Source organism: Silurus meridionalis, chromosome 4, assembly GCF_014805685.1.
Source record: "Silurus meridionalis isolate SWU-2019-XX chromosome 4, ASM1480568v1, whole genome shotgun sequence".
NCBI classification, from domain to species: domain Eukaryota; kingdom Metazoa; phylum Chordata; class Actinopteri; order Siluriformes; family Siluridae; genus Silurus; species Silurus meridionalis.
The window spans coordinates 380292-392352 of NC_060887.1; the positions used below are offsets into that span (position 1 = coordinate 380292).

Genomic DNA, 12061 nt, shown 5'->3' on the forward strand with positions numbered 1-12061 from the left:
GCGTTTCCTGTTACTTTTTAAATTAATACATTTTGGTGTAGTGTAGACTACAGTCTAACCTGTTTACAGCAGCGACGCATTGTAGGATTGGTGGATGAACGACTGTAAACACGAAGAAGACGCACTGTGGGCGTGTCTCAGTTTATTCAGGTCTGTGTAGCATTAATGGCGAGTCAAGGCGAGAGCAAGACGAGTTTCTCAAAGTTGAAATATGCATTTATTTCACTTTAGTTAAGTATAAAGACAAAAACCTTTTAGTCTAATGTAAGCTGTGCCTTTCTGGTTTGAAGCTCGTATCTACTGCGATAGCAACACCTCCAGAAACTCCATGCCTGAGGAGCTAGAAGCTAGAAGCTAACCCGGTGTTATATTCTACATCAGGGGTCACCAACGTGGTGCCCGCAGGCACCAGTTCGCCCGCAAGGACCACATGAGTCGCCCGCAAGCCTTTTCTAAAAATTGCTGTTTCCTACCTTGTTAAACCATTGTTGATAATTATTGTGAGAAATCATTAACATGATCAGTGTCTTTGGTTGAGCTTTGGGAAAAGTCTTTGACACTCTCCCGATCAACCAAAGGGCTCGTGGTAACTGGGGATCGACAATCATGACGACAGACCCAACTGTCAGAGTTTTAGTTTTTCATACCATTTGTGGCGTAGCTGGAGTTTGGGTAAGTAGTGTCTCCGAGCTTGACCAAAAGTGATCAGTGAGAACTTGACTTTGTCTCCATCTACATCGTCCCATGAGTTCATCGGCAGGGTATAAGTGTAACTATTGGTGTATGAAAGTTAATGTCACTGTGCAGTTTGGACTCGGCAAGACTCGCTATGGCAGCATAACTAAAAGGGAGAACCAGAAGGTAACACAGACATGAGGGATCTCTGGGATAAGAGACGACCCACCACACCACCGTCAACAAACCTGAGTGAACGTGTGAATGTGAGGGGACGACAGCATACAAATATACCAGTTCACCAAACACTCTATATCCATGCTCCCTCCAGATCTGTGCCTTTACTTAAGAAAAATCTACTGATCAAAGGCTTGACTAAATAAATATGTTTTCAACCTCGACTTGAACACTGAGACTGTGTCCGAGTCCCGAACACTGATTGGAAGGCTGTTCCATAACTGTGGGGCTTTATAAGAGAAAGATCTGCCCCCTGCTGTAGTCTTCATTATTTGAGGAACCAACAGATAGCCAGCACCTTTTGATCTAAGTAGGCGTGGAGGATCATACTGGTACAGAATTTCACTCAGATACTGCGGTGCCAAACCGTTAAGTGCTTTATACGTCAGTAGTAATATTTTATAATCAATGCGAGATTTGATTGGGAGCCAGTGTAGACTAATTAAAACAGGGGTGATGTGGTCGTATTTCCTAGATCTAGTGAGGACCCTTGCTGCTGCATTCTGGACTAACTGAAGCTTATTTATGCACTTACCGCACACCCAGACAGTAAAGCGTTACAGTAGTCTATAGTCTAGTGTAGTGGCTAACATGATTTTCAAAGCCCTTTTCTCACTCTGGATGTATACAGTTCTTGAAAAGTGGACAGGGGGACACCGATAACCATTGCAGACGTCTAAACTGTCCTCTGTAGTCCTCTGATGTCTGATTTTACAGCTGAGCAGAACCAGACAGCTAGTAAAGCAACTCCTGTTGAACTTTCTAAGCTGGTGAAGGAAGTACATACTCTGTTAAGCCTTTTTAACAATGGAGTCGATGTGATTGTCCCATTACATGCCCTAAGAGATGGTGGTGCCAGGAACCTGAATGACTCCACTGCTGCCATAGTGCTGTTCATGATGGTGAGTTGGGGGAAACCTGGGGGATTACCTAAAATCCACAATCATCTCCACTGTTTTGAGCGTGTTAAGCTCCAGGTTTTATGACTGCACCATGTCTCTCAGGCCTTCCTTCACTGAAGCAGGGTCGTTGGCTGAAAACTGATTTTCCAGCTTTTTAGAGTAGCTCCTCTCAGCCACTCTATGAGGATCAATGATGAGGATTAATCTTCCTCATATTAATGAATTAATCATGTACTACTGTATTTGAAAATAACTTAACTGAGAATAGAAAGCTGAGGGTACATTGAGTTTCCCAAAACTGGATTGTTGCAATCTGAAAACATGTTACCTAATCATTATTTCTGCTTATTTATGCTGTGCAGGTAATTGTGTGGATCCATAGGTTAGTGGTCATCACATCTGCTTTACATGCAGAAGGTTCTGGGTTCAACTCCCAGTGGGACCATGCAGGTTGTAAACATGAATAAGGTTTATATATTACAAATTGTTACTCAATCCTAAAAATAAATAAACAGCATGTTTCTGCATTGTGCTTGTATCAGTAATGGAGAAAAAACATTCCAAAATGGCTCAAGAGCATATCTCCACTGTGGGTCAAACCCAAGACCTTCTGCATGTAAAACAGACATGATGACCACTACACTCCAGTATTAACAATCAATGACTGTTTCCTCCAATGTTATAAATCACTATATACTGCTCCTTTATCTGCTGACACTTCAACATTAGAGGCCTTTTTCAAAATTTATGTATTCCTACAATAAGTGTGGGTACAGCATTACATTTGGATGAGTTTATATCTGATACAGAAATAGCTTTAGCAAGTCTGCCTTCTGGTAAATCACCTGGACCAGGATACAAAAATCTTAGCAAAAACTCTGACCTGCCGTCTGGAGAAAGTTCTGCCTTGTGTTATTTCACCTGAACAAACAGGCTTCATCAAGAACAGATACTCTTCTTGTAATATTGGGCACATGTTGAATGTTATATATAACCCATCTCTATCTGACACTTCTTTATAGGTGGAGGAGCAGAAGGTGGAGGAGCAGAAGTTAAGGAGCAGAAGGTGGAGGATCAAAAAGAACAGGCTGAAGTCCTTTGGACTTTTGGAGACTTTAGAGAATGTGAGAAAATGTATAACTGTGTGTAGATAATCAGGTAAAATATTATTTATGAGTGTGACTTTGTTGAAGGTGTTTATGTCTCACCATAAATCTGATTATCACGAATCACACAGCACAACTTACTCAAAAGTCTAATGCCGAATGTTTCCTGTTTTTTTTAACCTAAAGAAATGTAAATGAATGTAAATGCATCCGCAAAGCACACAGCATTGTGGATGACCACACACACCCGTTACACACACTTCACCCTCCTACCATCAGGAAACGGTTCTGAAGCATTGACGTCACATCAAGACTGTGCAACAGTTTTTTCCATAAACCATCAGCCTCAACAAACATCTAAACTGAACTCTCTCTCATACACACATACACACACACACACACACACTTACACACAACTGGTGACTGATCTGTACAACCGGACTCAACACACATAAACTTCACACCCAGGTTTCAGCACCATTCACACCTTTCATTCATTATCGCAAAATGTTTACATGCCGTTTGTTGCTGATCTTCCAGGACTTGCTGTTTTTGCACAATATTTTGTCCAATCCTTTGGTCACTGTTCAGGTTATTTTGATTGCTGCTTTTGTAGAATTGCACAATTCTGTTTACATTTCTCTGTTTACATTTTCTGCTACTGTGCACCTTATTCTGTCACGACAGGTTTTACTGGCAGAGCTATTGCTATTTTTTTTTATATTTTGTGTATTGTTTGTTGTCCTGCACTGTCCTGTGTTGTCCTGCACTGTCCTGTGTTGTCTTTTGCACTGTTTGCACCAGTTGCACACATGCACTTTATGTGGTGAGGATCTAAGTTCCTGGCCCTGTGCTCTTCTGTTCTGTTACTGTTGTTTTATGTTGTTGTATGTAGCACCTGGGTTCAGGAGGAACGTTGTTTCATTTCACTGTGTACTGCATCAGCTATATATAGTTGAAATGACAATAAAAGCTTCTTGACTTGACTTGACTCTTGAAGTGATGAACACACTGGATGTTGTTCTGTAGACAGTCACACTGCTGCTGAGAAATCTGGACTGTACTGTGGATGACGTACCTGTAGGAAGCGTTCCTGAGATTTGGGACTGTCCTCACTGCACAGGTCATTTATAACTACTGATCCCTACATTTTCCTTCGTTTTCAGTAACTTGGGGTTTCCTCCCCGTACTCAGCTGGAGTATTTTCTGAATGTGGAGAGCTCTGATATTGTGAACCTCTAACACGTTTGATGTGCACTCTTTGCTTTGTGTTTCTGCTCGCTGTCCCGTACAGGTCATGATGAAGAACGGACGCTCAAAAGGCTTCGGGTATGTGACGTTTTCATCTCCTGATGAGGCTCGAGTAGACATCATGGAGATGAACGGCAGGGTGCTGGGCAGCAGGACTGTGTACTAAAGTCCCTCTCAGACCACCCAGGGACGAAGTCACGGCATGAAGGTAGAAACCATCTCACCTTCAAAACCCTGCCCAGACCCAAGACCCAACGCCAACAAGAACATCCATCCACAGAGTGAGTCAAAGCCGTCCGATTAGTTTTGTGTTAAGTGCAGTTAAAGATTCAAAACAGAAGAGAACTTTTCCCTGTTAGCAAAATTTACATTCTGATTGGATGCTAACATGAGATGATTGTCTGCATCTACAGATGTTCCAGTTGCAAATCCTGGAAAAGAAAACCAGCAGCAGTGGAACAGGCGATTCACACCACAGCCTCTCAGACTGGATACACAGGAACTATTCTGATTCTATTTCCAGTGTGTTTTATAGAGACCTTCATGATCTGGAGCAGGTTTTGGTCACAGCTGTGTTTGGTCACATGTAATAATTGGTTTAATACTGAGTGATTGATCAGTGTGTATTATTAAAGTCAGCAATGCAAACACACACATGCACTCAAACATTGGATGCTGAATTTGTTCTGTTTTCTGTAGGAATTAGGATTAGATCCTCTATTATTCCAGAACCAGTGTACACTTGCAGCAAGTTTCTGCTCTCAGAAAATAACCTTTCAAATAAAAGTGCTTCATTGTTCATTCACCAGTGAGACCAGAGCGTTGATGATAAAAGAACACAGCTGTTCTGTTTATATTATAGGATACAGACAGTGCTTGTTATTTCTCATGGTTTTCTACATGAGAGTGATGTAATGCTCATGTTTTTGCTTTCTGTATCTCCTCACTCACTTCTACAGGTGGTACTGCACAATGGACGGTCCAAAGGCTTTGGATTTGTCTGATATTCCTCTCTGGATGAAGACACTAATGCCATCAGAGAGTTGAATGGAAAGCTGGTGAGCAGGAGGTCACTGTGTATCACTATGGCTGAGCAGTGGACAGGGAGCCGCCACACCAAGCCCTACCTCCATCCATCCAGGAACATGCAGTGGTTCCATCTACAGCGTAAGTCATACTGTCCTCATAATGTCCTACAAAACTTTACTAAACACACACTGTGTTCCGGTCAAACACACACATTATGTAAAGTAACACATCTCTGTTTTTCACTTTCAGGTCATCGTGCTGTCGTTCTGCTCCACTAAATTCATCATTTTATTTATTTTGCTTTTATTTATTATTTCTTTCTCTTTTTTACAGAAATAGTTTTATTACTGTAAATAAATATGTAAATAACTAACAGTAATGAAGGTGTTTCATTATTGATCATTCATAAAATTCCCTCTTAATACATGAGAACTTTCATTAGAACTGAAAGAGACGGCGCTGTGAAAAGAGAACAGTAATAACAGAGTTGTGTTCGTGAAAACCCTGGAAACAGATCATGTAAATACACTACTCTGACGCTGACACCATTTATTTAATGGATGAATAAAATTGATCTGAAATAAATTCAAATATTTAAGCTGTAATACTGCACTGTATTTAACTTATTATTATTATTATTATTATTATTATTATTATTATTATTATATATTGTTATAATTTTAAATGTATTGATAGATTTTATTTTGAAACTTTATTATTTTGATGTTTTATTTTAGTTAATAAATGTTTTTATTGTATTTAATTTGTGTCGGTTTATGTTCTAATCTCTAATATACACTAAAAGCCTTTATATTTATAAATGTGTATTTAAATCACAGATATTAAAAATTAATAATATGTAAAAGATCTAATATCTACCAAAAAAATCACTCAGTGTTGATTTAAGATGTTTGGACATTTATTCCAGCTCATAAATCCTATAAAACATGCAGCATTAAACATGAACTTCCAGCAGATGAACATCTCATAATACTGTCTGGAAGTGAGAAATGTACAGGTTGTTTTTACTCCATACACATGAACTTACTTTGATCAGAAACACAATCATACTCCAAATCAATTAATCAATAAAGTCAATAAAAGAATCCCAAACTGCTGTGTGTCTTGTCCTCGCTATTAATGACGTCATTAGAGCTCCACTACTTCTAATGACCTGCTGTGACAGTGAGCTCTAATACACATCACACTGCCACCTACTGGTCATTTATGATTCTGCAACATTCATAGAGTCACTCCGGTCAACTTCCGGTTCTCAACTCGGATTCACTCGCTTTATACACAGTTTACTGCCGTTTTTATCTTATTTATGACTGTAATATCGCTCTTCTCTTAGGAACAACAGAAAAGCTGTGAAGACATGATATTTTATCCGCTCTTTACCTCTGTAATGTGCGCATGCGCATAGTGTCAGGTTAAGAGAGACCGGGTTACGTCACAGACGGAGGGCGGGGCATCTGCCTGTGACGTCACAGTAAGGCAACGTCTATAATTGGAAACGCGTCTCTGTTTCTCTCATTTCCAAGGTTTTTGCTTGTGAGTAAAGAGGCATAAACATGGAGCTCTTCAGAAGGTTGAGAAAGTTTTTTCAAACCAGAAGATCGAAGAAAACTAAGCAGATTGCTGAAATGAAGGAGAAGCTGGAACACATGGAGAAAGTAGAGAAAGACTTGGATGCATTTTCTCTTCTAATGATAGAGAAGATAACAGAAGAGAAAGAAGAGAAAGCCATTCTGCTACAGACGGTGCAAAAGCTGGAGGCTACTTTGGCTTCTGAGCAAAAGCAGCAGGAACAGGACATAACTGAGAGAAGCCAGAGCTGGGCGAGAGAACAAAAACAACTGGAGGAACGTGTTGCTCAGCTTGAGTTTATTTTGGAGCAGACCACCATGAAGCTACAGTCTTCCCTGAAAATCAATGAGGAACTGGAGAAAACTGTAGAATGTGAGAGAGAGAGCTGGACAAGAGAACAAACGAAAGTGGAGATACATGTTGCTCAGCTTGAGGTCACTTTGGATCAGACCACCATGGAGCTCCAGTCTTCCCTGAAAATCCATGAGGAACTGGAGAAAACTGTAAAATGTGAGAGAGAGAGCTGGAAGAGAGAACACAAACAACTGGAGGAACATGTTGCTCAGCTTAATCTAACTTTGGAACAGACCACCATGGAGCTCCAGGATACTCAGAATCACTGTGAGAAAATAAAAAATAGTGCAGAGCAGGAGAGAGATCATTTGATCAGAGAGAAAGAGCGACTGGAGGAACGTGTTGCTCAGTTTGAGCCCACGTTGGATTTTGAGGAAAAACAAGAGGATGAAAGAGAGAAAACTAAACTTGAGATAGAGGAGAGGAACAACTTACACCTTCAGACCAACAGGGGGCTCCAGGATACCCAGAATCTCTGTGAGGAAGAAAAGAAGACTTCAGAGAATAAAACAGATCATTATATGAGAGTCCGAGAGCGATGGGAGGAAATTGTTGCTCAGCTGAGACAAGAAAACATTCAAAAGAAAAGGAGAAATAGAAAAAAAAGAAGACGACAAGAGAAACAGAGCGTCTGAACATGCCTTTTTCCTTTTTCTGTTTCTCTTATGGCTATTTATGATAGTTTTACACTTATAGTCAATAGTATAAAGCTGAGTGTAAAGCTATTGTATCTTGTAGATCGTCTCTTTTTGATCATTTTTATTTCTGTCTTGTCAAATCTTTTTTTAATCTTTTTTTAAATCTTGATTTTAATCTTTTACTACAAAGAGTCACAATAAACACTAATAACAACCATTATTTTTGTCTTCCTTACAAACGCCGTATGACCTCCTCATGGATTCTTCCACTTAGTTTATATCCTCTTGTGGGGCAGGGGCTGTGGCTCGGGGTCATAATGCTGAGGGGAGGGAGGTCAGGAGGAGAGGAAACTGGTCCTCAGTGCCACATTGTGCAAAACACCACACACCCTGATAATCTTACACACTTTTTCCGGGTGGTATAAAAGTCTTCCACCTGAGACATCCAGAGCTCCACATCTGCATTTCTGGGGTTGAGGAGCATCTGAGGTGAAGCCTCTGTCACCTGTCATATTATAGACTACATCAGGACAATGTTTACAATTTCTACATGTTGTTAAAGTCACCAAGAAGCCAGTCATCACTTCCTGCAGCTGCATAGATCACATAGATCCAGGAGCACAGCTGTAGGAATCTAAATCAGCTTATTATTCAGTCATCATCATGGGCGAGAAATCATCATGGTCCCTGGAGACTCTTTCTCCTTAATCTTCCATTGGCGTAATCCTCCAGCAGTGCCATCATGCAGCATTACACACGGGGGTCACCACAGCATTTATATGTTTACAGTAATTACACTGATCATTAACACCGTGGCAAAATCAGCATGAATTAGTGGCATCATCACGAGTGATACAATTTGAAGATGAAAATGTGACATGTGAACACGTTTCTTCATGCCAGTTTTGTCATGAACATCATTATAGTTAGGACTGAAAATGAGAACATAAAGAGAGTAACGACTGTGTGAGAGCGTAATGGCTGCATTTCCAGATTTATTGAAGGAAAATATGTCGTTATTTACACTGTGTTCTGCAGTTATCTAATGGTAGATTTGATGTTCTCCTGTATTCCATGCAGTCGGGCATCTCCTCCTCCCGCGCTCCCGTAGTGGAATGTGATGGTGAGACGCCGCTGATTACAAATTTAGAGTGAATTTTTATTTAACATTTGAGTTGGATTTTATAAGAAGGTGTTTATGAAACAACTATCACTCAGTACAAACCCAAATAACCTGCAGGATTTCATCTTCATGATCACAACACTTCAAACAAAACATCTACAGTACATACAGGATTCAGGGCCATTTTTCAATATTTATATGTTACGGTAATTTTGTATTATTTATATTAGAGTCTTTAATGAGTCTGTGCATATGTTTAAAAATGACCATGTTACTGTGTGTACAATGATACTAATTGTGTTCATGTATTACAAACACTTTATTAGAGCACCTATATATTCATATACACTGTGTGTGTGTGTGTGTGTGTGTGTGTGTGTGTGTGTGTGTGTGTGTGTGTGTGTGTGTGTGTGTGATTATTTGTACAAAGAGTTCCGTCTCATCACTTTCATTATTTTAGATCAAACATGTGCACTACTACTATCAGGTAAAATACAATGTCCTCGTAGGAAAAAACACCAAAAACAAAGTGTCCAAAAACTTACGACCCCCAGGCTGAAATAGTCCACGCAGAAACAAAACAGAGTAAGAACAGGAGCTTTGAGGGTTGGGATTTGGACTGTAGTTTATGTTAACAGTCTGCTACACTGACTCAGGACTACAGTTTGTATCTGATCATCACTTCACCTCAACATCATTTAGCTGTAATAAATGGACATTCAGTGAAACCCAGATGAGGACGGGTTCCCTCTGGTTCCTCTAAAGGTTTCTTCCTTATGCCGTCTCGGGGAGTTTGTTCTTGCTGCAGTCGCCACCGGCTTTCATCAGAGACAAACTTACACATAAGGAACATCATATTTATTTGTATCATCACATTATCTGTGTGAGAAATGCTCTATTTGTGCGTAATAAAATGTAATCTGAGAGAGAGAGCGGGGGGGGGGTGACGTCACAGGAGGAGTTTGGGGCGTGTTTGTGTGACATCACAGTAGAGATGTCTATAAGTCAGAATGTGTCTTTGTTTCTCATTTCTCAGGTTTGTGCAGTTTTAGGAAAATAAGGGGAAAAATGTAGAGGTGTCATGAGTATGAACTGGAAGAGATATTCGAGGTGGAAAATAGAGGCATATGAGGAACAATAGTCACTCCAGAAAACAGATATATGCCATGGCGGTAAAAGTGGTGACCACGTACACCAGGCAAAGTGTGTCGGCCGGAAGGAAAAGATAGGAAAATATAATGTAAAATAAAAATAGTAAAATAAGCAAACAGCATGCAGGCAACATGCCTTAACTATACTCAAACAGCATATGCACATATTTTCAAAACACAAGTAGAAACGTAGGTGAAAAAAATCATATAAAAATATATAAAAATATAAAAATGAGAAGAGTAATAGGTTAATAGGCACAACACATCGTCAGATAATAAAGAAGGTAGGAGAATAGTTGCAAGAATTTGTATAAGAGGTACACTGTCCAAAACACACAGGAAGTGAGCATGAGAGAGCATGAGCTTAAGATGCAGGCAGGATGAGAGTAAGACAGGAAATGTTATATAAAGAAGTGTTATGGCATAAGAAATATATTTTAAGAAGATTTTAAGTAAAACTAAGTAAAAGACAAGAGCTATGAAAATTAGGAAAAGCATTTGGAGAAAAGTGCTGGTGTGTTAAAACTAAAGCCCTGGATTGTAAAACTAATAAAAAAACACGTTTTATACAAAGTCTACACAAAACAAAACAAAGGATGAGTTGCAGACATAGGAAAAAAAACCCAGACGAGATTTTTAGAAAAGGTGTGAATATTGTGGATGATCTGTTGCATTGTTGTGTACAAAGTGCACGATCAGGGGATGTTTTTTAAGACAAGGTCTCCATCAAGAGATATTTTTGTACATGTAAATTAGAATCGTATGGATGTGAACGAGGCCTCCTGGATATGGGTGGAATTTTAACTAAGAATAGGTAGAAACTTACCAGAAAACACTTGAGCAAAAGGTGGGATATGCAAAGCCCCATAAAATCAATGATGTACGTAAATTGTGAGGGAGGAGATATTAGACACAATATGTACATTTTACTAAGTGTGAGATATAAAAATAAGGATTGTTTATATCAAATTCACTGCATGTGAAAGCTGGCGGGTGTCATTGCTGTCAGGATGATTCTCTCGAGAGCTCCATGGGACGGGTCTGAAGTGACTGCAATAAAGCTGATTTTCTCCTTCTCATTCGTGACTGGAAGATGTCTTCATTTGGTTTGTTTATGTATTATTTGAAGTTTTTGTAACTTATTGGTAAATGATTAGTGAACAGCTAAAACTAATTTGAGTATTGAGCCACAATTGTTATGTCTATTCGGACATGGGGTCTGAGTTACGAGACCCCGACCACTGTACTGTAACTCAGTGTCAGGATGTTACTGATCTTCTTATCGCCTCGGCATCATAGTGGAGTCTCCTGTCATCAGAGAGTCTTTACCATGAGGTGCCGTGTAGAACATCCAGTGGTTAGTATGAGAGAATTGAATAACAGAATATAAGATTTTTTTCTCCAAAGTTTAAATAACATTGGATTTTTTTCCATTTGATGAATTTTAACTTCATTCATTTTTTCATTCATGTATTTTTGCTCTTGTTGTGAAGTGAAGTTTGTGTCATTGCTGCTACACTGTGCATCTGAACGATCACGACTCAAATCTCACAATAAACTTTAGGGTTTTATCACATTTTCTACTTTCATTCATCTGATTGTCTCCCCAGTGTCCAACTGCTCCATGGCTTTGTGTATCAGTCACCTCACAACTATAGCAAAGAGTTTTTATTATTGACCGAGTAAATTCCAAGTGATTCAGTGCTTATGCTCAGAGACTGACCTGATTTTTTCAACTATTGCTGAATGTTTGTTTACATTCACAATATTCATTATTATATGCACATTATATTCCACATGGATCGTGCAGTACAGTGTACAAGTTGTTAATAACATTCTTGTGTATGTTTCTATTTTCTTTATAGTGATTAATCTGTAGGATAAATCATATAAATGTAAATCTTCATATAATAATAATCATATACATGTATAATTTTAGAATATAAAGTATGTTTAAATGTAGACCTTCAGGTACTAAAGCACCCTATTGCAATACAGTATTATT

General features: G+C 39.2%; 1 protein-coding gene and 1 long non-coding RNA gene across 2 annotated transcripts in view; one reads left to right on the plus strand and one right to left on the minus strand.

The window, feature by feature from the left end:
• The window catches only part of LOC124384638 (eukaryotic translation initiation factor 4 gamma 3-like), a 1295064-nt gene that overhangs the window by 17368 nt on the left and 1265635 nt on the right, over window positions 1-12061 (minus strand). The window lies entirely within an intron of this gene.
• On the plus strand, window positions 2882-4428 carry LOC124384786. Its single transcript, XR_006925601.1, has 3 exons — window positions 2882-2938; window positions 3950-4043; window positions 4215-4428. It is a non-coding gene; the product is annotated as an uncharacterized LOC124384786 (long non-coding RNA).